Source organism: Ovis aries, chromosome 7, assembly GCF_016772045.2.
Source record: "Ovis aries strain OAR_USU_Benz2616 breed Rambouillet chromosome 7, ARS-UI_Ramb_v3.0, whole genome shotgun sequence".
Taxonomy (NCBI): Eukaryota; Metazoa; Chordata; class Mammalia; order Artiodactyla; family Bovidae; genus Ovis; species Ovis aries.
In genome coordinates, this window is record NC_056060.1 from 48200769 (window position 1) to 48227311 (window position 26543).

Genomic DNA, 26543 nt, shown 5'->3' on the forward strand with positions numbered 1-26543 from the left:
AATTTTACTTAAAAAAAAAACATAAAGCCTGTTTTATATATTGTACCTAGTTGCAAAAAGCAACTTTGGTATTTCTTTTGTTGTTAGAATTATTAATTACTCATAGGTTAATACGGAGAAGGCAATGGCACCCCACTCCAGTACTCTTACCTGGAAAATCCCATGGACGGAGGAGCCTGGTAGGCTGCAGTCCATGGGGTCACTGAGAGTTGGACATGACTCAGTGACTTCACTTTCATTTTTCACTTTCATACATTGGAGAAGGAAATGGCAACCCACTCCATTGTTCTTGCCTGGAGAATGCCAGGGATGGCGGAGCCTGGTGGGCTGCCATCAATGGGGTTGCACAGAGTTGGACACGACTGAAGCAACTTAGCAGCAGCAGCAGCATAGGTTACTAACTTATTGCTAACACAGCATACTGAGTCACTTTCTGTGTTGTTTCAAACATGTCAATATATCAAGCTAACTTGTTTTCTATCTAAATACAATTTGCGGTAGATAATTTGCTAACAGGAACAAAGTACTCATTTAACAAGGAAGATCAAGATGTGTGTAACAAGTCCTCAAAAGCAGGAAGACTGTATTTTGATGCTGTTAATTACTTTTGATGATCAGACTGCTGTATTTATGCTAATTGCTAAATCCCTGAGATCTTACTAAGATGCAATACAGTAAAGAATAGACAATGAAACCCCAAATCAGCAGAAGTGGTGATTTTAACATCTTGAAGACCATATTTAAAAGGTACGTTATAGTCATGATGTTGAGTTGGTGGAAGCAGAAACCATTTCTTAGTGAATAACTGGTCTGGCAGGGGACATGTAGCCTGTGTGATGGAGAAAGGGCATTTGATTTTTTTCCCCCCTTGAGGTCCCTTCCAACCCCAGGACATCACAGATTCTGCTTCTAGATCTCTGTGGGAAAATTAAGTTGAAGACTTAGATTTAAATTTTTTCTTTCTTTCAGTTTATCTACATGATGGAAACAAAGCCATTTGTCTTCCCTCGACCCCCGTGCTTCTCATCCTGGACCGATAAGAAAAGACATTATAAGAGAAGACAGAGGAAGAGGAATGCAAAGAGAGAAACTGTAAGAAAGAGAGGGTAAGAGGCAACCTAAGAGGGGCCATGAGCAGGAGAAATTTGAGAATGGCAATGATCATTGTTCAAGTAGAAACATTCTGTTTGAGAACCACCTAAATCTCAACCTATGCTATTAGACAGGTGCCAAAATAGGCAAACGTCTTTTAGGCCCATGTTGTCTGTGAAAGGTAACAGCAGAAAGTGAGCTTGGGAATTAGCGTATAACAGGCCAAAATCTCCCTGCTGGGTTTGAGCAAAACTTGGCTGAAATTTGTAATCAATAAATGAACAGAATAAATTCTTTGAAATCACCTGTAAAGGCACCAAACCAAAATCCTGAAGATGCTTCCTTTACGACGTAGCCATCATAAGAATCTTTAGAAAGCAGCATCGTTTTAGAAAGCACATTAATGGAATGAGGCATGATTAAATGGAAGTGAGTCTCTTGTTTGGTTTTATTAAAATGAGCCTCTCTCTTGAAATGGATCCATTTCCCATTTCTCACCATCCTATCCGAGGATGCCACTGCAGTGGGAACCAAGTGCTCCCTTTCCAATTTAATGGAAAATCAAAAGTGCAGAGCTACCTGCACAGACAAAAACCAACAACTCTGAAGGATGACCCTTCAGTGGAAATGCATTATGGGGCAGACCATGAGTTTTCCTGGAACTCACATTTTAACCCCAGCAAGATTCCTGTACTTTATCTTTAGTAAGAGCCTGGCTTATGTTATACCTTACATGGTGTCAGCAGTGGGCAAACAGTAATTGTCAGAGCTCAGGTTTCTCTAAGACCTCATATTCTCAAAGTGGATATTATAGGTATAAAGACCAGTGAAGTTGGTAATGAAACAGCAAGTATTCCTTTAGGATTTTGATGTCAGAGAAAGGAACTAATCGTCTCTGTTGCCAAGAAGCTGTCAAATATGCCTTAATTATGATTAATAACATGCACGTACCTGAGAAGATTTTTTTTTTCTCCCTCATGCTGACTTCCTTAAAATGCCTCTTTGCTAAATATTATTTCAGGGGCTGATGCAGCTCTAGTGTTAGGGATAAAGTAGGACGGTGGTATCTCTGTCTGCAGTGGTATTTATAAGGCGTTCATGCTTGGCTAAAGAAGTCAGGATCTAGCATCTCTCCATGTATATGTTTCTGTTCTTTGCAAGTGCTAGCTTTACAGGGAAAAGAGTTTAGAATAGATAATTTAAAATTTTTCATAAGTGAGGGTTTGATTTTAAAGCAAATTTTTCTATTATGTGCTCTTGAGGATGGTGGTCATTATGCTTCTGAAGTGAGCAGTTTTATTGTTCACAGAGGAGGGAAAATGGGGAGTTGTTATGATGTTGATGTAGGAGTTGAGAAAGAAGCACATACTAATCGTGAATTGTGGCTAAATGAGTGTAATGGAGCTGTATGATAGTTGTCATACGATAAACAACACTAGTCAGTGAGAATCGCAAAACACAAATCAAAATGGAAAACATTTCTAGCAGAGTGCCATGTAATGATGTACATTAGCTTTGTGTTATTTAAATGGAAAGTGAATTCAGAAGTACATACATTGAAAGAGTTGTGTATGAATTTGATACAGGTTTTGACCTTTTTCAGTCCAGACATATCTTTTTGCAAATATACACCTAACATCATTCTATTGTTTAGGTGACGTTAACAGGCCTCAGAATTCAGTGAGTTGATGGCTCCCTCTCTGGCTTAATTAGACAGTTTAAGCTTTAATTGGCTGGCATTAAGTCATTCAGTCGTTGAGAGAGCTGCTCGTCGACTCACTGGGAATTGTGGGAGCAATTGATGTAGCTGGGACCAGACACTTCAGGAGCAACTGCTTACTCAGAGTGGAAGTGCATGTTACGCAGTGCCCTGGTAGCGAGTGTCTGTGAGTGCCTGGTCACCTGCGTCTCACTCTTCTCCATGTGCCGAGTTTAAGAATAAACAGATTGTCTATGCTAGCGAGGGAAACATGTTAGAATTAAATGTGTTTGCTCAGCAAGGTGAAGACAGAGGTGACTGTCAACTATAGCAAAGACTGCCTTGGAGAGGGAAGCAAAGACAAATTGAAGTATCTAGATATTATACCATGTGTGAGTGAGCAGACTGGTACATGAGAACTACAGGGGCTCTGGTGCCTATCTTTTGGGCTGTGAGTCCTTAAGGAAAGGACTGTGATTCATGCACAGTCATGATATTATTTCTGTGCCTTATGTCCTGTATTCACTGAATAATTACTGAATAAATACATGAAAGCAATTATTCCAATAGTGGATAAACCACTGCTCAAAATATGTATTTAGTTTCAAAGCCAGTTTTACCCAGTCAAGGAAAAGAAGCTATTTCCTTTTAAAAATTATTTGTTTTCAATATGAAAACTCAATATGTACTATTTAAGGTTTACATTTATCATCTGAATGGTCATCTGCCTTATTCTTTGGCCTTGGTTCCAAGCCATGTCCCAAAGTCAACCCTCCCCTGTAAAGAGTATATGGAAGAGTATACTACATCACTCAATAAGAAGATGGACTTTCAGAGCTTCCACCGTGAAGGGATGGTGGATATTCGGTTGTATAATTTCTGGTGTACATGAAAAAGCTGGCCATGATACAATGCTTGCAAATTTTCAAGATTGATACTGACTTCATGCAACATCACTATACATTCCCTCCACTTCTCTGCATGTTTTAAAATTTTGCTATTACAACGTTAAATAAAAGAGTCAGCTATATAACTTCTATTCTCACGTTGTTTTGATGCATAGACTTGTAGGACTGCCAGATACTCTAAAGGCCATTTAAGTCTCTGCCCTTTTACTTTGTTGTTGAAGAGAAACTGAGGATGTGATGGTATGTTTCTCTGTCCATGGAATTCTCCAGGCAAAAATACTGGAGTGGGTTGCCATGCCCTCCTCCAGGGGATCTTCCCGACCCAGGGTTTGAACTGGAGTCCCCTACACTACAGGCAGATTCTCTACCGTCTGAGCCAACACAGAAGCCCATGTGAAGTTACAGCATTTCCAAAGGTCAGTTGTAACAGAGGCAAGAGCCAGTTGCCGTAAGGGACTGATACTTCATTGTTGTTGCTGCTGTAAAGATGGTACTTTGGGTGAGGTTGTCTTTTTCTTTTTTTGACTGTGTGAGTAATAGGTAGTTGAGAAAGAATTCTAACAAGCATTGCAGCCTGATGGTTGCAAGTGAGGCAAGTATTATGATGATAAAGAAGTTCACAAATTAATATTACCCTAAATATCCAGACCACTGAGGGGGAAAAATTTATTTTAACCCAGTCTTGAATTTTCTTCTGTTTGATGTGAGGATGTTAGATCTATTTAGATCTGTTGTTTTTCAATCACTCAGTAGTGTCCAACTCTGCAGCCCCATGGACTGCAGCAAGCCAGGCTTCCCTGTCCTTCACCTTCTCCCAAAGCATGCTCAAACTCGTGTCTTTGGAGTCAGTGATGCCATCTAACCATCTCATCCTCTGTCATCCCCTTCTCTTCCTGCCTTCAATCTTTCCCAGCATCAGGATCCTTTCTGAGTTGGCTCTTCGCATCAGTTTGGAGTATCAGCTTCATCACTAATCTTTCCAATGAATATTCGGGATTGATTTCCTTTAGGATTGACCAGTTTGATCTCCTTGCAGTCCAAGGCACTCTGAAGAGTTTTCTCCAACACCACAGTTCAGAAGCATCAATTCTTTGGTGCTCAGCCTTCTTTATGGTCCAACTCTCACATCCATACATGACTACTGGAAAACTATAGCTTTGACTAGATGGATCTTTGTTGGCAAAGTAATGTCTCTGCTTTTTAATATGCTGTCTAGATTGGTCATAAATTTTCTTCCAAGGAGCAGGCATCTTTTGATTTAATGGCTGCAGTCACCATCTGCAGTGAGTTTGGAGCCCTAAAAAATAAAGTCTGTCACTGTTTCCGTTGTTTCCCCATCTATTTGCCATGAAGTAATGGAACCAGATGCCATGATCTTTGCTTTTTGAATGCTGAGTTTTAAGCCAGCTTTTTCGCTTTCCTCTTTCACTTTCATCAAGAGACTCTTTAATTCCTCTTCACTTTGTGCCATAAGGGTGGTGTCACCTACATATCTGAGGTTGTTGATATTTCTCCCTACAATCTTGGTTCCAGCTTGTGCTTCATCCAGCCTGGCATCTCTCATGATGTACTCTGCATAGAAATTAAGTAAGCAGGGTGACAATATACAGCCTTGACATACTCCTTTCCCGATTTGGAACCAATCCATTGTTCCATGTCCAGTTCTAACTGTTCCTTCTTGACCTACATACAGATTTCTCAGGAGGCAGGTCAGGTGGTCTGGTATTCCCATCTCTTGAAGAATTTTCCAGTTTGTTGTGATCCACCCAGCCAAAGGCTTTAGCGTAGTCAGTGAAGCAGAAGTAGAGTTTTTCTGGAATTCTCTTCATTTTTCTATATCGAATGGATGTTGACAATTTGATCACTAGTTCCTCTGCCTTTTCTAAATCCAACCTGAACATCTGGAATTTCTTGGTTAGTTTATAACACCAGAAGATCCCAACATGACCTGGCCCCTGCGCACCCCTCAGAGCTCTTCCCCTCGCCTTTTCCTCTTTGTTCACCACAATGCAGCTTTCCTGACCCTCTAGAATGCCACAGTTGCTCCCACTGCCAAGCCTTTGAACATGCTATTTCCTTCACCTGGAGCCGTCTTTCTTCCATGCCTTCAGAACTGTGAGTCCTTCTCATTATTGTTTCACATATTTTGGGAGCAGTTTTAAGGTTCACAGCAAAACTGAGCAAAAGGTACATAAATTTCCATGTTCCTCCTGCCCACACAGCATCTGCGTTATCCACATCCTCACCAGAGTGGTACGTTTGTTACAACTGATGAGCTTACCCTAAAACATCATTATCACCCGAAGTTCATAGCTTACATTAGGGTTCGCTCTAGGTGGTGTACATTCTGTGGGTCTTGACAAATGTATAATGACATGTATCCACCATTATAATATACAAAGTAATTTACTTACCTAAAGTCTTTTGGGCTCCGCCTGTTCCTCCTTCCCTTTCCAGTAACTCCTGCTCATTGTTATTTTAAATACCTGTTCATAGATTACTTTCTCAGAGAAGCCTTTTCTCAGCAGCCTCACAAGAAAAGCAACCTCTTCTCACGCTAGTCTTTTTCTACCCCTTTCTCTCTTTTGTTTTCGTTATAGCATTTACTAATACCTAAAATTTGTCCTATCACTTTGACTATATGGCTTTTACCTACTTTTTTCGCTTCTACTTTCTTTATAAGACCCCTGAGTAGAATATATTGTTCACAGCTCTTTTCCCCAGCTCCTAAAATAGTGTCTGACTTATGGTAGGTCCTTGGTAAATATTTGGATCTAATATTTTTGGATCCAAAAATATTAATTTTTTTTTTCATTTTTTTTGTAATGTTGTCAAGGACTATACTGGTGATCCAAACATGAGTCAGACATAAATTCTTCTCTAATGGAGCTTACAATTTAGAAGGGGAGACAGTCACCAGTCACATTTATAACATGATCTGATTAGTGCCATGATTAAGCATCAGGATATGAGAATCAAATGAAGATCATCGAACACAGACAGGGGGAGTCAAAGAAGGAAGCTTTCCCAGAGAAAATAATGCTTTGACTAAGACTTGAAGAATATAAGGAGGACTTGGCCTGGGAAATAGAGGATGTCAGTGTCTTACACACATCCCCTGAGCAGTCACCATTAGGATGTTCCTGACCCCGCTGTTCCTAACTTGTCTGAGAGCAGATTCAGCCCATGCAGGGAGCAGGCTGAAAGTGCTGGGGAGTTAAGTCTTGCCAGGAGCAGCCTGCAGCCGATGACTGCTTGCTTCTTTGCCCTTTGCATAGGTGGGCAACCTGAAGTGAATGCTATCCTGTCTCTCAGAGGTCCACAGGAAGGTGGAGCCTCGATTGCTCACAGTTTACACTCCCTGTCGGATTCCTTCTCTTCTCTGGCTTATATCCTCACTCCTCTGCTTGTTGCCTGGGATCACCTCCCAAATAAAGTCTTTTCCCTCAAATGCTTGTTTTAGGTTCTGATTCTGGGAGAATCCAATTTAGAGTATTTGGCAAAGAAAAAAAGAGCAAGGGTATTCTGGACAAAGACAGCAGCTTTTATAAAAAACCAGACTTGAAAAAGGGCCTGACATGTCTAGAGAATAATGAGAGACAAATTGTGTATTAATTGAGGTAAGTGGCGGGGAGTAGCAGAAGATGAGGCTAGAAGGATACTGGACTGGCTCCTTTGCTTCTTTGCATGGACTTTTCTAGGAATAGTGGTAGCAGATTTGTACTTGTCTACCTATAGTTCCCCTTATGTGAACAGGAAAAAATATAGGCATATATAATATCATATAACACAAAATTGCATATTTAATATGTATGAAAACATTGGTTTTTATAAGTGCCAAAATCTACACTTTTGAAACAGAGCACAAGTACTTGGCTTATGCTGGGAATGAGACCCATAATGTTGTTTTCCTTCAGACTCATCAAATGTACTAATTAGTAACGCAAGTGAGTCTCAGTTTTGTATGTGAAGTCAAAATGAGAACACAGAATTGGTCAGTGTGAAATAATGTGTAACTTGATCTGGAGTTTTCAAATGAAGACCCAAACAGCCTATCGGAAACAAAATAGTCTATACCTGGGCCTTCCCTTGCTGCCCTGAAGATGGAAAGAAACTATCTGTGGCTTCCAAAGTGTTTTTGGTCCCCATGTCCCTGACCTCATGCATTTTTCGAAGGGGAATCTTCAGAGAAACCCATGCTACATTTAACTTTGGGATCTCTCTAGTGGGCTTGTGTCTAACCAGACACAGCCGATCTGAATATTTCCTGCATGCTAAGCAGACCATTGTCAGCCGCTTCCTCTAGGCTAGATTGTTATAAATGCTGTTTATGATCCTGCTATGACAACTGTGAAGGACATGGCAAAGAATTTATCACAGGATTATTCATCCACCAGCAGAATACCTAATAAGATTCTAAATGACCCAAGATGATAATAAGATCTAGCTTGTAGCAATAAGGTATTAATAAACTGCTTTTTTCAATAAGGGAGAGTCCTGGCATCATTACCCTGACATATTTGTTTTGCTTATATTTTGCGAACAAAGTAGGGCTGCTGGATTGAATAGTAAATTTATAAAAACCTCTGATGTATGAAAAATACAACCCTCATGAAGTGGAACCCATAGGTTAAAGTCAAGAGCATAGTGTTTGCCTATGACATCCGAGAGCCAGACTCCCAAGCCATCGATTCTAATTGTTCCATGCCATTTGCCTTTGTATTTAAAAATTATATAAGAATAATATATCGCCCACTGTTGACCACAAGGCCATAATTCAAATGAAGAAATTTAGTAAAATCATAAACCAAGAAAGTGCAGTGTAGATGAATAATGGATGAAACGGGTATGCTGAATTCAAAATGAAATCTGAGATTCTGCTGCGTGTTCCTGTTTTGAAAATAAAAGTATTTAGTTTAAAGTTAATCTAAAAAAATGGATCCTGTTTATTGTCACTCAGCTGTTCCTAGGGAAGAAAGCAGCAGAAGTTCAGGAACCTGTCGTTAGTGAATTTTTTTCAATATTAGAAGCCAAACAAGTTGCTCTGCCCTGGTTTTTCTGCCTTAGAGCTTCTCTCTCTGACAACACTCTTCAAGGACTTGACTTTTACTTTGTTTCCAGGAAAGTAGCCTTGTTCCTTGGAAGGTGTTCTCAAGTGGATTTTCAGTTCATCAGGGCAAATATCAGCATATCAGCATTGAAATCAGCAATTTTTAAAAAATGAGATAAAATATGTATACAGTAAAATGTGCAACTCCTAAGTGTATACAATTTGAGGACTTTTGGAGATTGAGTTTTTGTGTCACTCAGAACAAATTAGGGAACATTTTCATTTCCCCAAGAAAGTTCCACTGTTCCTGTTTCATTCAGCATCCTCTGATTCCTAAACACAGGCAACCACTGTTCTGGCTTCTGTGCCTTCAATTAGATGTGATTATTGTTAATATAAATAGAAACAAACAGTATACTTTTTGTGTGTCTGCTTTTTTTAAACTCAAGATTAATTTCGGTTGTTACGTGCATCAGTTGCTCATTCCTTGATGGTGCTGTATGGATATATATGCCATATTGTGTTTTTCCATCATCTTGTTGATGGTCAGTTAGTAGTTCCTAGTTTGGGGCCATTATAAGTAAAGCTGCACTGAACTTTTATGTACACATCTTTTTTGTTAGCTGAAAATGAATCATGACCTATCTATGAAAGCTAAACTATCAAGCTTCTAGAAGAAAATAAAATCTTCACAACCCAAAGGTAGGCAGAATTTTCCTAGGTAAGATACCAAAAGTGTGTATTATAAAATAAACAACCAATAAATTGAATTTTTTCAACATTTAAAACTGCTGCTCTTCCTGTACAAATCTTTTTTGTGGAACTACATTTTCACTTATTTTAAGTGAGTACATAGTAGTGGGCTACATCCATAGGGTGGATGTAGGTTTTCTTGTTTCAGAGACTGCCAAATGATTCTTCCCAATGTTCCATGTTACAGTCCCCCAAACAACATGGAACCACGTTCCAGGTGCCACCTGTCCTTGCCAATGCTCAGTGTTGTACATTTCTTTTCATTTCAGCCATTCTGGTGGGTTTGAAATGATAGCCAGTGGTGGTCTTCACAGTCAACAATGTTTTTTAAAACTGTATTGGAGTATAATTGATTTACAATGCTGTGTTAGCTTCCGGTGCACAGCCAAGTGACTAGCTACACACGCACATATATCCACTCTTTTTTCAGATTCTTTATCTAGATGGGTTGTTGCAGAGTGTTTAGAGTTCCCTGTGCTATGCAGTAAGTCCTTACTTTGTTGTTGTTTATGAACTGTAGCCCACCAGGCTTCTCTATCCTTGCTATTTTCCCGTCAAGAAATAGAGTAGCCATTTCCCTCTCCAGGAAATCTTCCTGACCCGGGGATTGAACCCATGTCTCCTGCATTAGCAGGTGACTTCTCTACCACTGAGCCACTAAGGAAGCTCTTTATTTGCTGTCCATTATATATATAAATATAAAATAAATATAAATATATTTATATATAAGTGTGTCTATATCAACCCCAATCTCCCAATTCATCTCTCCCCGCCTTACCCCCAACCATAAGTGTGTTCTTTATGTCTGTCTCTGTCTTGCAGGTAAGTTCATTTCGACAGTGTTCTTAAACTTAAAAACAACCACGTAGGCAGGTTGATTGGATTTGTGTTTAGCTTTTGTGTGAAGTGCACACGTTAAACATTTAAAGCAGGATACTTGGACTATTGCCTTCCAGACTGCCCGGTCACCTTCAAACTGCCATTGCTCACATTCCTTCTGTGTCTGTCTCCAGCTCCTGCTCCTTTGCCACTGATAAGTCGTAACTCATGAAAATATTTAATACTGTTAGTTCAGCATTCCACCTGACTAGCCTAAAAGACACACAACTGAAAGGACCTAGTGCCTAAGGGAAATAACTCAAGTCACAAAGAGTACTATTTCATGTGGAGGACAGGGATTCTACACTACTTTTCTGTTAAAGAAGTTCAGTTCAGTTCAGTTCAGTTCAGTCGCTCAGTCGTGTCCGACTCTTTGCGACCCCATGAATCGCAGAACGCCAGGCCTCCCTGTCCATCACCAACTCCCGGAGTTCACTTAAACTCACATCCATCGAGGCGGTGATGCCATCCAGCCATCTCATCCTCTGTCGTCCCCTTCTCCTCCTGCCCCCAATCCCTCCTAGCATCAGAGTCTTTTCCAGTGAGTCAACTCTTCACATGAGGTGGCCAAAGTACTGGAGTTTCAGCTTTAGCATCTTTCCTTCCAAAGAATACCCAGGGCTGATCTCCTTCAGAATGGACTGGTTGGATCTCCCTCTTTCAAGAGTCTTCTCCAACACCTCAGTTCAAAAGCATCAATTCTTCGGTGCTCAGCTTTCTTTACAGTCCGACTATCGCATCCATACATGACCACTGGAAAACCATAGCCTTGACTCGACAGACCTTTGTTGGTAAAGTAATGTCTCTGCTTTTCAATATGCTATCTAGGTTGGTCATAACTTTTCTTCCAAGGAGTAAGCGTCTTTTAATTTCATGGCTGCAGTCACCATCTGCAGTGATTTTGGAGCCCCAAAAGATAAAGTCTGACACTGTTTCCACTGTTTCCCCATCTATTTCCCATGAAGTGATGGGACCAGATGCCATGATCTTCATTTTCTGAATGTTGAGCTTTAAGCCAACTTCTTCACTCTCCTCTTTCACTTTCATCAAGAGGCTTTTTAGCTCCTCTTCACTTTCTGCCATAAGGATGGTGTCATCTGCGTATCTGAGGTTATTGATATTTCTCCCAGCAATCTTGATTGTGCTTCCAGCTTGTGCTTCTTCCAGACCAGCATTTCTCATGATGTATTCTGCATATAAATTAAATAAGCAGGGTGACAATATACAGCCTTGATGTACTCCTTTTCCTATTTGGAACCAGTCTGTTGTTACATGTCTAGTTCTAACTGTTGCTTCCTGACCTGCATACAGATTTCTCAAGAGGCAGGTCAGGTGGTCTGGTATTCCCATCTCTTTCAGAATTTTCCACAGTTGATTGTGATCCACACAGTCAAAGGCTTTGGCATAGTCAATAAAGCAGAAATAGATGTTTTTCTGGAACTCTCTTGCTTTTTCCATGATCCAGCGGATGTTGGCAATTTGATCTCTGGTTCCTCTGCCTTTTCTAAAACCAACTTAGACATCTGGAAGTTCACGATTCACGTTGCTGAAGCCTAGCTTAGAGAATTTTGGGCATTACTTTACTAGAGCGTGTGATGAGTGCAATTGTGTGGTAGTTTGAGCATTCTTTGGCATTGCCTTTCTTTGGGATTGGAGTGAAAACTGACCTTTTCCAGTCCTGTGGCCCCTGCTGAGTTTTCCAAATTTGCTGGCATATTGAGTGCAGCACTTTCACAGCATCGTCTTTCAGGATTTGAAATAGCTCAACTGGAATTCCATCACCTCCACTAGCTTTGTTCGTAGTGATGCTTCCTAAGGCCCACTTGACTTCACATTCCAGGATGTCTGGCTCTAGATGAGTGATCATGCGATCGTGATTATCTTGGTCATAAAGCTCTGTTCTGTACAGTTCTTCTGTGTATTCTTGCCACCTCTTCTTAATATCTTCTGCTTCTGTTAGGTCCATACCATTTCTGTCCTTTATTGAGCCCGTCTTTGCATGAAATGTTCCCTTGTTAAATGTTAAATGTTAAAGAAGTACATTGTGCAAAGCCTGCACTGGGGAACTGGGTTTAGATGGAAGCTTAATGGAAACCACCTGCTAGACTCTTTCAACAAATTTGAGTTTGGAGCCTCATGAATGTAAGAAATGGTAAAATTACTGCCCACTACCTAGGGTGATGGCATTTACTATATAGAATCTTTTGTCAATTAGGGGCTTTAACTCATTTCTGAACATGGATTTAATAAACTTTCCGTGGGGCATACATACACATGTGATAGGGCCTATTGAGTTATAACTGAAATGTTTGTCTTCCTCCATTTCTTTTAGTTTAGGGCCATTTGAAGATGATATTCTACCATGATGGACGCCCTTATTGTTATTCAGAACAGTGAAGAACAGAACTTCACGTTACTGATCTTCAAAGAGCTACTCTAGCATGATATACTATAAAAGCCAAGAAGTCTCCAAGTGGTGATGATTACACTCACACCTTTCTTTTTGCATGTGTGGTTTGTTTATTTTTAAAATTTATTTATTTTTAATAGGACAATTTCTTTACAATATTGTGTTGGTTTCTGCCATACGTCAACATGAATCAGTCATAGGCATACATATCTCCCCTCCTTCTGGAACCTCCCTCCCACTTCCCACCCCATCCCACCCCTCTAGGTTGTCACAGAGCACCAGGTTTGAGCTCCCTGCATTGTAAAGCAATTTCCCACCAGGATATCTGTTTTACATATAGTAATGTATATATTTCCATGCCACTCTCTCTATTTGTCCCACCCTCTCCTTCCTTCACTGTGTGCACAAGTCTGTTCTCTATGTCTGCATCTCTTTTGCTGTCCTGCAAATAGGATCATCAGTAAATCTTTCTAGATTTCATGCATGCTCATTTGCTCATGTCCGATCCTTTGCAGTTCCATGAACTGTAGCCCACCAGGCTCCTCTATCCTTGGGATTTTCCAGGCAAGAATACTGGAGTGGGCTGCCATTTCCTCCTCCAGCTGGATTCCATATACATATGCATCAATATATAATATTTGTCTTTCTCTTTCTGACTTACTTCACTCTGCATAATAGGCTCTAGGTTCATCCATCTCATTAGGACTGACTCAAATGTGTTCCTTTTTATAGCTGAGTAATTTTCCACTATGTATATGTACTGTAACTTTATCCATTCACCTGTCAATGGACATCTAGGTTGCTTCTGTTTCCTGCAGTGAACATTGGGGTACATGTGTCTTTTTCAGTTATAGTTTCCTCAGGATATATGCCCAATAGTGGGATTGTTGGATGATATGGTAGTTTTATTCCTAGTTTTCTAAGGAATCTCCATAGTGTCTGTAACAATTTACATCCCCACCAGCAGTGCAGGAAGGTTCCCTTTTCTCCATACCCTCTCTAGCGTTTGTTATTTGCAGACTTTTTGATGGTGGCCATTCTGGCCAGTGTGAGGTGATATCTCATTGTTTTGATTTGCATTTCTCTAATAATGAGCGATAATGAGCATCTTTTCATGTGTTTATTAGCCATCTTTATTAGTCTTCTTTGAAGAATGTTTAAGTCTTCTCCCCACCTTTTGATTGGATTGTTTTCCTGGTATTTAATGCTGCCACCACTGCGAACAGTGGCCAAAAGCTGTTCCCTGAATATGAATCACCCTCTCTATGTGACGTGACCTTGCAGCCCTGGCCGCAGCTGATAGCCTGGAAATTGCTGGCTGTCACAAGGGCATTTAGCTATAGGCTGAGTATGATAAAAATGATGATGATAATGATGACAGTAGCAACAGACATTAATTGAACACATCTCTATCAACTCTGTGGTCTGTAGCTTTGTATTTTCGTTAGGAAAATGACCTATAAGATATAAAGCTCTTTGGGTTTGCCTTGCTCTGCCACTAGGGGGTAGCATAATTGCTAGTGTCTTGTGTCCATTAAATGCAAATTCTGTTTATGGTTCTTTAATTTTTCCAGGTTTAATTTTTTCCCCCCATTTAGAAGGAATATAAGTGATCCTCTGGTTAATATAGTAATTTTATAATTCAGCCTGGACCTGGTGTCTCATAAATGCTGTAAAAGAAGTATAGTGAAATAGTATGTTTTCTCTCTTTTCAAGCCACTGTTTTAAATCTTCATTACTTATTCTGCTACTAATTCATTTTGCTTAAGTATTTATGAATTTATTAAGTCATATTTGCTCAAGTGTTTATTTACTATTAGTAAATAAATTATTAGTATGCACTTTTTGTGCTTTGTACTTGTTATAGCACTTAGCCTTTCATCCATTATATGAGAAGGGGTTATGTGTGATTACTTTGAGGGGTGGGAAGGTGCCTTCTGTATGCTGGGGGACATGGCAGAAGACTTCAGAGATTTTAGGGTTTAGTTATGGAGATGAAATGTATGCACATCAGCTGGACCTAGCAGACTTAAAAGTCTAATAGTGTTTAAGGATGGAGCATAATGGAGAATTTATCAATTTCTTCTTATAATTTGGTTAATTTGTTTCTTTCTGTAGTTTGAGGCCATGTCGTTTGCTTTAGTCAATCTCATGATTGTCATATTTTCTTGAAGAATTAACTGGCATTTTATTTCTCATAAGCTAATGACCCTTTTGACTCCTAGTAAGGTTTTTATCCCATCTTAAATTTTTTCTGATGTTAGTTTTTTTAAACTTTCTTTGGGTTAGTATTTGACTGGTGTCAACCTTGTATCTCATTCTATTTCGTGCATGTCTCTTTCAAATAGCATATAACTAAATTATTAAAAATTTAAGAATGTTTCTGTTTATTGGCCAATCTAATCCATTTAAATTTCACTTTCTTTAGACTTTTCCCCATAATCTTTTTTATTTTGGTATACCTGTCTTTTCTTACTTAGTCTGGCTAAACTTACTGGCTTCTCTTGTTTAACCTGAATTTTCTATATCCCTTTTCCCCTCTCCACTGGTTGAAATTTATTTTTAATAACTAAAAGATAAGAAATTCCATTAAAATTTTTTAACATGTATATTAATACTTGAAGCCAAATTTAATATTTCTTCCCTTTTCCCAATTTATACAAGGGCCTTTGTACCCAAAGATCACTGTCATCTTTCATGATATTTTTCCCCTCAGGACTTTATTCTTTCATTTGCTAAAAACTAGTCTTTTTTACTGTTGGTTTTTCAGGGAGTGTTACTTAAATTTACCTTATATGTTAATTTATTCTCTCATTGTTGCTCCTTGCAATATTATTCCTTCATTGTGGGTACAGTTTTTTCCTGTTAAAACACATCCTTTAGTGCTTCTTTCAGCATGGGTGGTGAATAGTAAAGTTTCACAATCTTCATTTGATTGAAAAATGCCTTTATTTTATTTATCATGTTACTTGAATGATCATTTTGCTGGATTTTTCTCCTCAGTGCTTTGAAGATACTATCCTTTTTTCTTCTGGTTTCTCTCTTTAAAACGTTTTGCTGAAATATGTATATGTATACATGTTTTGTGAGCTTCCCTGGTGGCTCAGATGGTAAAGTGTCTGCCTGCAATGCAGGAGACCCAGGTTCGATCCCTGGGTTGGGGAGATCTCCTGGAGAAGGAAATGGCAACCCACTTCAGTATTCTTGCCTGGAGAATCCCACAGATGGAGGAGCCTGGTGGGCTACAGTCCATGGGGTTACAAAGAGTCGGACACAACTGAGTGACTTCACTTTTCACTTTCACATAGGTGTGTGTGTGCATACAGGCTTTCCAGGTGGCACTAGTGGTAAAGAATCCACCTGCCAATACAGGAGACTTCGGTTCAATCTCTGGGTTGGGAAGATCCCTTGGAATAGGGCATGGCAACCCACTCCAATATTCTTGCCTGGAGAATCCCCATGGACAGAGGAGCCTGGTGGGCTATAGTCCATGGGGTCACAGAGAATCAGACACAGCTGAAGTGACTGAGGATATACACATGCATATATATTAAAAAAAAACACATAGCATTATTATACAGCTCAATGAGCCCATATAATCAAAACCTAGATTAAGAAACAGAACTTGGCCCAAGAGCCCCCACTGTGCTCCCAGCCGGCCACCATCCCCCCACCCTCCAACAGTTAAATCCTATACAAACTTTTACCGGCATAGTTTAGTTTCCATTTGGTTTCTATTTTTGCTGATGAGAAATCTGCCATCAATCTAATCTTTATTTATTCATAGTTAACATTTTGGAAGATTTTATTTCTGATGTTCTATAGGTTCACTGGACTTCCCTGATGGCTCAGTTGGAAAAGAATCCACCTGCAATGCAGGAGACCCCAGTTTGATTTCTGGGTTGGAAAGATCTGCTGGAGAAGGGATCAGCTACCCACTTCAGTATTCCTAGGCTTCCTTTGTGGCTCGGCTGGTAAAGAATCTGCCTGCAATGTGGGAGACCTGGGTTTGATCCCTGGGTTGAGAAGATTCCCTGGAAAAGGGAACGGCTACCCATTCCAGTATTCTGGCCTAGAGAATTCATAGCACTGTACAGTCCATGGGGTCAGAAAGAGTCGGGAACAACTGAGTACCTTTCACTAGATTCATTATGTGTGATATATATATATATATATGGCTTTGGACATTTTGCTCTGCTTCCCTCTTGGCATGTTTCCTGAATCTAAGCACTTATTTTTCATAAATTCTGGGAAAAAAATCTCATCTTTTATCTCGTTGAATATTGCTTCTCCCCCATCCTTCTGAAACTCCTCTAAGAGATGTATGCTGAATCTTGTTTTGTCCTGTGTATCTTTGAACTTCTCTCTTAGTTGTTCATTTATGACTGTGCTAGGTCTTTGTTGCTGGGTAAGAGCTTTCTGTAGTTGCAGTGAGCCATGGTAATGCACAGGCTTCTCATTACGGTGGCTTCTCATTGTGTGGCTTGGGCTGTGGGGTGCCCAGGCTTCACTAGTGGTTGCACATGCCCTCAGTGGTTGTGGCTTTAGGACTCTAGAGCACAGGCTTGGTAGTTGTGGTACACGGGCTTGGTTGTCCTATAGCATGTCAGATCTTCCTGGACCAGGTATTAAACCTGTGTCCCCTGAATTGGCAGTTGGTTTCACTGAACCACCAGGGAAGCCCTGAACTTCTCTTTTAGATTTTCTATCTCTTTTTTAATATTGCATTCTGGATAATTTTCTGATTTATCTTTTCTTTTATTCCTTTCTGTTATATCTGATCTAATGTTAAACCCATTTGTCATGAGTTGAATTGTGTTCTTCAAGAAAGAATCATTGAAGTCCTAACTGCCAGTACTTTAGAATATGACCTTATTTGAAAGTTAAAATGAAGTCACTAAGATTACCCTAATCCAATCTGACTGGTGTCCATAAAAAAGGGGGGATAGATTTGGACACAGAGACATGCTCAGAGGGAGCACCATATGCTGAGACATGTGGAATATATTGTGTGAGATTGGAGTTACGCCGTCACCAGCCAAGGGACATTTGGGGACTATCCAAAACTGAAAGAGGCAAGCAAGGATTCATCCTTCCTCTGCAGGTTTCAGAGGGAGAATGATTGATTTCAGACTTGTAGCCCCTAGAACTGTGCAATTATACATTTCTGTTGTTCCAAGCCATGCAGTTTGTGGTATTTTTTTATGGCAGTCCTAGGAAACTAACCTGCCATTTATTTAGTTTTAAATTTCAATAATTCTGTTTTTTTTTTTTTTTCCAGAAGTATAACATGACTTAGGCAAAGCTATTTCTGATGTCTTGTTCTAATGTTATGGCTTCCAATCTTTCTTTTATGTGATTAATCATTTTGAATATACTTATTTTTATTGCCTGCTTCAGATTGCCCTATTATCTTAAATTCTTAGAATATTAGTCTCCCTTTTTTTAAGTCTTTTTAAAATTTATTTTAATTGGAGGTTAATTACTTTACAATATTGTGGTGGTTTTTTTAATCTCCCTTTTTGTTCTGCCTGTCTGTTTACTGTCTCTTTTAAAGGATTATTTTCTCTTGTGATTTGTAATTTTGTTTTCTTTCAATTGCAGGCTTACTTTTAACAAGGGATTTTTCCCATTTGGGGGATGTCTCACGCCCCTTGGGTTGTGAGATGTTTCTACAGAGTAGTCTTGCATTTTCTTATGATGGGCATCTCAGTGGTTTTATTGGTCCACAGTGATAGATTTTATTTTCTTGGGCTCCAGAATCACTATGGACAGTGACTACAGCCATGAAATTAAAAGACACTTGTTCCTTGTAAGAATATCTATGACAAACCTAGATAGAGTATTAAAAAGCAGAGACATCACTGTGCAACAAAAATCCATATATTCAAAGCTGTGGTTTTTCCATTAGTTATGGATGATGTGAGAGTTGGACCATAAATAAGGCTGAGCACTGAAGAATTGATACTTTCGAACTATGGTGTTAGAGAAGACTTTTGAGAGTCCCTTGGACAGCAAGGAGATCATGCCAGTCAACCCTAAAGGAAATCAACCATAAATATTCATTGGAAGGTCTGATACTGAAGCTCCAATACTTTGGCCACCTGATGTGAAGAGCCTACTCATTGAAAAAGATCCTAATGCTGGGACAGATTGAAGGCAAAAGGAGAGGGGGGTGGTAGAGGATGAGATGGCTAGAGAGCATCACCGACCAATGGCTGTGAATTTGAGCAAACTCCAAGAGATAGTGGAGGATAGGGGAGCCTGGCGTGCTGAAGTTCATGGGGTTGCAAAGAGTCAAACATGACTTAGCATCTAAGCAATGACGGCAGCCAGTTGCTGTTTTAATTATTGCACTGAGGTTTCCTTTTGGTTGGATAACATGTGTTCAGACTCTGTACCCTGCATGTCCAAATATGCCTTCTAGGATCCGGACGTCATATGGCCTTGTCAGTTCTAGTTCCCCTTCTTGCACGGGCCCTATTCTGTCCTTCCTGTAACCAAGTGGGCAGTTGAACCCCAGCTTCTCACCACTTGAGACAGTATATAGACTCAATATCCGACTGGGCCGCTGGAGCATCAATTTACAAATGCCGAGATGGCAACTCTGGCTGTGCGTTTGTCTTCATTTCTGTTACCTGGGGATTTCTTCTTGTCTCTGCTTTTTCCTTCTCAGTTTTTCTTTCCTGTTTGGTTTCCTTTCAGTTTTTGCTGTATATCCTCCAGCATTTCTATACATGTTTAGAGGAAGGAGATTGGAGGCTATGTTAGTTCAGTCTGCCATTTCACTGGAACAAGAAGATGGGACCAACATTTGACACTGAATGATAGGGAAGGACTGGCAGTATATGCTGATAGGGGTTTTAAGGAAGGAGATATTGACTCAAGAGTGGAAACAGCCAAGCCCTGAAGAATGCTAGATAGAGTTCAGATAAGGGAGGTTAAATACTTTAAAACATTTTTTTTTCCATGTCAATTAGATTCAGACCTACATGTGAGGACAGAGATGTCCATCTAAGGTCCAGTATAATCCTACGCATACAATGTCCCTATTTTCTATAGAGTGACACTTTTCCTCTTCTTCCTGCTCTTCCCTTTGCCTCTTCCTTTATAGAAACAAAACTCTGTTCTGTGAACCACAGGACAGGTTTTTGCAGGACACCCCACATGGCTTCAAAACCTCACCCTGTTGACTTAGTCCTCAAGGCAAAGGACAGTTGGGAAGAAAGGAATTAGATATGTTCCTAGGGTGTTTCAACCTGTAGTTAATGGAGGAAGGAGGCTCAAGCCATAAATTTTGTCTTTAATTTTTAATTTCTTTAACTGTGACTTTTTTGTCTGAAAAAGAGAGTGAAAAACAAATCTTTTGCTCCACTTCGGAAATGCCTTCAACACCCACTCAAATGGGGATAGCTACCTAACCTAAGTACTAGTGCTCAATCGCTCAGTCATGTCTGACTCTCTGTGACTTTATGGACGGTAGCCTGCCAGGCTCTTCTGTCCATGGTATGTTCCAGGCAAGAATACTGGAGTGGGTGCCATTTCTTCCTCCAAATCGAGCTACTAGATGGGGTTGCAAAAATGAGAAAACAGAAATCAACATGCCTTAAAATAAAAGTGTACAAGAGAGGGAGAGTGATGTAGTGGTTCAATGCATGGACTCTAGAGTTTGAAGCCACCAACTAGCTGTCTGAAAATGTTGCTTAAATTATCTGTGCCTCAGTTTTCTCATTTGTAAAATGGGGATTATAAAGATGTACAGCTTGCGGGGTTTATAGAGGTTAAATTAGATGTTACAGTGCCTTTTCTTAATATAGTAAGTTCTCAGTGAATGTTACTTCATTTCATGCCTTGATATCATAATCTATGCAAGACTAAATCTTGGGTCCAGGAACCTCAAGAAATTCTAGAAATAAGATCAGAGTGCTGGAAAACTCTCTGGAATTATACCCCAAGATATTCTATGTGTTTGTGTATGCGTTTCTAAGGGAGTGGGACATTTTTCTTCCAAGTCAGTTTGTATTTTTTCATCAGATTCTTTAAAAGATATGCAGCCCGAAGACATTCAGAAGTACTTTTGTTTGGATGTAAGGACTTTAGATCTAAAATAGACTTTGCATTCCCCAGAGGTTTTATGGCTCTTGTTCATTAGCTCAATAAACATAGGCTAGGAGCCAGGAACTAGTCTATGGCAGTCATTCAACCTTGCAGGAGAAACATTCTCACCCAGGTAACTCTGTCTGTACCTAAGAGGGATCCAAACAAGAACCCAGAAGATCATTCAGTTGATTTCTGCTGAAGGCAATTCACGTCATGACTTCAGTTATGGGCAATTTCAGAGCAAGGTGAGTCAAACATTACTAAGATGGTCTGTGGAAGGACTGAATAGTCACTTAATCTATCTTTGATGGCAGTAAGGCCTTCATCCCTTCTCATGAAATGCTGTGAGAGTCTTTTGGTCATTTCCGGTGGAAACCAAAGGTCATGAGATTCGAAGACTTGGTGAAGTATCCTAGGATTCATAATGGAGGATGCCCAAACCTGATAAATTAAAAGAATCATGACACTCTTTTCCCCTATCCTTTGAACCTTTTCTTGCTTTGATTCAGCTCAGGCATTTAAACAGGTTTGACAGGGTTTCTAAAGGTGTAAATGTCTAACTTTATTCTTTTTAATGATGTGTGTCATCTAAATAGCGATGCTATCAATAGGGGATGTGTTTCTGTTTTTTGTTTTTTTTTTCTCATCTGCTCTCAAGTGCCTTTTAACATATGTAAAAATATTTATATAGTGTTTCAAGTCTGTAGCATTCAGCACAGACATGCTCTTTTGAGCTCTCCCTTTTGGTAATATATTTAACTCAAAAGAAATCCTAGGCATATTGGGGGCAGATAGTAGGTACAAATCTGACAAAAAAGCTAATGAGCTCTCCTGTGATTATTATGGAGGACGGTGACTCATTAAATCTCATTTTCTGGGCAAGTCCACAAAGGGAGAAGGAATGATCTCAAATGAAGGCCTGAGAACCTAATGCAGTCAGATGTATGGGTTTCTGTATAAGCAGCCACATGATAATCAGTGCAAATAGTGAAATGTTGTAATGAGGTAACTCTGAAATATTTAATTGCTGACTTTATTAAAATTTTTAATAGTTTTGTCATTTTCTGTTAGGAATTAGCTCCACAGCAGGGAGGGTGCTGAAACCAAGTAGGGTTGTCTCTTGGGTGGATTCAATGCAAGCTCTTGTTCCCCACCTGGAATCTCTCTATATGTATTAATATTATCATAGATATTCAAGTCTATGCTGAATAAGGGGTCAGAATGGTTAGAATCCACGAAACCTTCTCCTTTTAGTTCCAAAGAATATGAGAATCTGCTTAGAATTAATTCTGTCCCAGCCTCCTCAGAGGGAACCATTTTTTATTCTAAGGATTTTCCTTTGCTAAGAAGAAATTTTTCCAAAAAAGGTCAAGCCATAAGTAAGATGAAGAAGAGACTGCAAGTTTTTTTCACAACTTAACTTCCTTTTAAGTATCCATCTTAACCTTTCCACCATTTCTTTTATATCTCATTCCTCATTGTTAAGTCCTGGTAGCTTTCTAATTCAGTTCAGTTCAGTTCATTGCAGCCGCTCAGTCATGTCCGACTCTTTGCGACCCCATGAATCACAGCATGCCAGGCCTCCCTGTCCATCACCAACTCCCAGAGTCCACCCAAACCCATGTCCATTGAGTCAGTGATGCCATCCAACCATCTCAGCCTCTGTCATCCCCTACTCCTCCTGCCCTCAATCTTTCCCAGCACCAGGGTCTTTTCAAATGAGTCAGCTCTTCGCATCAGGTGGCCAAAGTATTGGAGTTTCAGCTTCAACATCAGTCCTTCCAATGAACACCCAGGACTGATCTCCTTTAGGATGGACTGGTTGGATCTCCTTGCAGTCCAAGGGACTCTCAAGAGTCTTCTCCAACACCACAATTCAAAAGCATCAATTCTTCAGTGCTCAGCTTTCTTTATAGTCCAACTCTCATATCCATACATGACCACTGGAAAAACCATAACCTTGACTAGACAGACCTTTGTTGACAAAGTGATGTCTCTGCTTTTTCATATGCTGTCTAGGTTGGTCATAACTTTCCTTCCAAGAAGTAAGCATCTTTTAATTTCATGGCTGAAATCACCATCTGCAGTGATTTTGGAGCCCAGAAAAATAAAGTCAGCCACTGTTTCCACTGTTTCTCCATCTATTTGCTATGAAGTGATGGGACCAGATGCCATGATCTTCGTTTTCTGAATATTGAGCTTTAAGCCAACTTTTTCACTCTCCTCTTTCACTTTCATCAAGAGGCCCTTTAGTTCTTCTTCACTTTCTGCCATAAGGGTGGTGTCTTCTGCATATCTGAGGTTATTGATATTGCAAGTTAGTTAAATAGCTTAAGGTATTGTTCTTCTCAGGGACTCATAGATGCAAATAAATGAATTTCTAGTGCTAGATTTCAGATGTTATAGCAAGTTGGATTAGGCTGTGATATTTAGTATGTCTGAAATCACACCCATTCTTTAGGCCAGCTTTGTTGCTTCATCATCCCATGTGTTGGGTTGGCCAAGAGGTTTATTCAGGTTTTTCCCATAACATCTTACAGAAAAACCCAAACACACTTTTTGGCCAGTCAACCCAGTACATAAACACTTAAATACTTATGAGAGGAATTGCTGGTCGCCTTGGTGATGGTCAACTGATCAGGGCTGTGTGGTGCCTGTTGGCATATGACCAGTTACTACCTCATCATGTAACCTTGTTTGAGAACGTCATCCTAAAAGCAGGAAAGATCACTCTCAGCTTCATATTCTTCTGTAACCTTTGTATTTCTAGATTCTATCTATTTCATCAGCTTCTAGACTTGCAGGTAAGAGTTGTGCTCTCTGTCACCACAGCCGTGAAGAGAAGGATCACCTACAGGTATGATTTATTTGTAAAGGGCCGCAGGCAGGATTCCTAATGAAGAAATCATTCCAGACAGCCTTTTCATAGCAAAGATGGGTTTGCCAATGTGAAATGTCAAGATGATTTAGATTAATTCAGGTCCCAACTCTTGTTCATGTTAAGCATCCAGTATTTGAGACTATTCATCTTTTAAGGTCACAGATATCCAAGACAATACATTGGGGTAGACCCTGCCAAAAAAGGGGGCTTGGGGTATGAGATTGCAATATAGATTGTGAAGTGAGTGAAAGTATCGTATCTTCTTGATTCAAAAGTGCACTTTTTTTATTATAGTTTGTAAAATCACCTCAGAGTTCATAAATATGCTTAATGTGGTATTTGTTATTTTCTCCCCAAATATCTGTTACTAAATCTTATAAGCAACATTTTCTTAGAATTTGGGAAATATCTTGCATTCTCTCTAGGCTGGAAGGTCTTAGTCACAACTTGTGTGCATTTTGGCTTATGAAACCACCACAGCCAACTCTCTTCTACTGCTGATGAGAGGAAGGCCAGGCAACTCTTTAAAAACAAATCAAGGCATTCAGGTGGCAGAAAACACAGCTTAACTATGATCAATGGCTAAATTGACTCAAAGGTGGGGCAAAGCTCTCAAGGCCAAGTTGTAGGTGTTGTGGAGAAACCTAACCCGAGGTCCCATAGCAGATAGAATGTGAAAGATGAATCCAGTATTGGAGCCCAGGACATAGAATGTGCAAGTTCAGAGCAATGCAGTTTTCAGAGGCTGGAAGCACCAACTGATATATATATATATATATATATATATATACTTGGAAAAAGTTTTGAAAGGGTACATCCCTAAATGTTCACAGTTGGGAATTTGGTGTTGGTGGAAAGAAATTTAAGCATTCTTACTTTTACGTTTCACACTTTTGTTGCTAAAATATTATATAGTATGTATACAATTTTTTAATTGAAGAAGATAAAAAAATTACTAAGGAGAAAAAATACATCCCAGAGATTTTAAAAAAAAAAAAGGACAACTGTTTGCAGCTTTTAAGCTACAGGCCTGGCAAATCCAGAATAATTTCGTTAGACAGCAGTTGGCACCTGCTCTGCTTCTGTATGCCCAGAGCACAATGCTGTGTCTCTCAGGGCTGCCCCTGACAAAACGGGGCCCCAGATGGTCTCCTATGGAGGCAGTGAGGTCAAGACCCCTTCTTGAGTGATTTCCTGGGCAGTTTGAAGGAGACAACCTAGTTATAGATTGCAGAGGTTACTGGCTCAAGAGCTTCCCAGGAGGGGCTTCTGGCTGGGGTTCCCCTTCTCTGAGCCCGGACAAGTGTATGATTTGTTCCATGCTGATGACAGAGGGGAGGCTCAGCTGCCCTGTTTTATTAAAGTGAACATTAAATTATCTTCCTACGCTTTAGGTCCTTTGACTAGTATCAACTTAGAAAGGATCTTGGTTTCCCTCAAGGGCCAAGATCTGGGAAAGCCAGACATCTCCATTGTTCCTGTTTCCAGGTACACGTGAAGGCAAAGTAAAGTGGAGAAGAAAAATCTTTGCTTTTTCTCTAATGTACGTGGAACAAGAACAGGAAGATATGGGGTGGCCCGTCTGTGACTGCTAGCAAAAAGCATCTCCTACAAATCTTCATTCACCATTTGAGTAAAAGCAGGGAGAGGATGCCATGGAAATGTCTAACACCATTTCTTTCTTTTCTAAGATGTTAGCTCAGAGGCTGTCCCTTCAATTTATTTGAATTCTTGCTTTTCCAGAGTCACCTGCATCCATGTTGCATTTTCCTTCTCTGTCGTTGGCTAGTAAATATTTCTAAACATCATCTGTACTTGAAATACTTCTGCAACTTTGAAAACTGAGTCCTGGAAACCTGTGTCTCTGTCTGGGTGTGTGTACGGGTTTTAAAGTGGGTGCTGTTTCTGAGTTGAAACAGAATTGGCAAAGAATTCATTAACTTTAACCAGGGTGAGTAATCACGCCTGGACCTCCATGGTGAAAGTTCTTAAAAAATGTTATTCTTGTAAAAAAAAAAAAATAGCAGAATAACCTGATGGTTGTTCCCCCCCAACCCACTTCCCTTCCTTACTGGGAGATTATAGCCAAATGGGCCTGGGGTGAAGGGTGAACCTGAATGAGATATTCCAAGTCTCAGGCAGTGATGAGCAGCATCACTGAGTCGCTTTGCTGACTGCTGCTGCTCACCTTAGTGCTTGTCTTTTCCCTTCAGACTTCAGTAGTTGTTTTTTTTTTTCCCAGTGTCCCCCTTTGAAAAAGATTGATGTGGCTGGCAATGGAGAGGGGATTAACATGAATAACAAATTATTCTTACACGTTTGAAGTTATAGGCCTATTATACTTGCCCTTTAGGGAAATAGTGGGCTTTACTGAGCTATTGTTATTCTCAACAAATTTCAGTAATTATTAGTACTAGGAGTTGGGTTGCTTGGTTTCAGCTCAGCTTCTACAAAGTGTGCCTTTTGGGAGGCTGTTCTGCTTACGTGATTCACAGTGAAGGAGGCTGCCTGGGGTAGGACAGTATTTCCCTTCCCTAAGATTTGCAACTAAGTTTTAAACTAAATAGTTTCCATCGCGGGCCTCAGGGGTGACAAAGAAGGGTAGGTAGAGGGAACCTAGACAAACTGCATTTGTTCAGGACAAGGTGGAAGAGAGGGTGTGTGGGCCACAGAGAGGAATGCATGATAAGTCGCTTCAGTCATGTTCGACACTGTGTGACCCCATGGACTGTAGCCTGCCAGGCTCCTCTGTCCATGGGGATTCTTCAGGC

General features: G+C 40.0%; 1 non-coding gene across 1 annotated transcript; it reads left to right on the plus strand.

The window, feature by feature from the left end:
• Nucleotides 1-15883: 15883 nt before the first annotated feature.
• Nucleotides 15884-15956, plus strand: TRNAC-GCA (transfer RNA cysteine (anticodon GCA)). Its single transcript has one exon. It is a non-coding gene; the product is annotated as a tRNA-Cys (tRNA).
• The last annotated feature ends 10587 nt before the right edge of the window (nucleotides 15957-26543 follow it).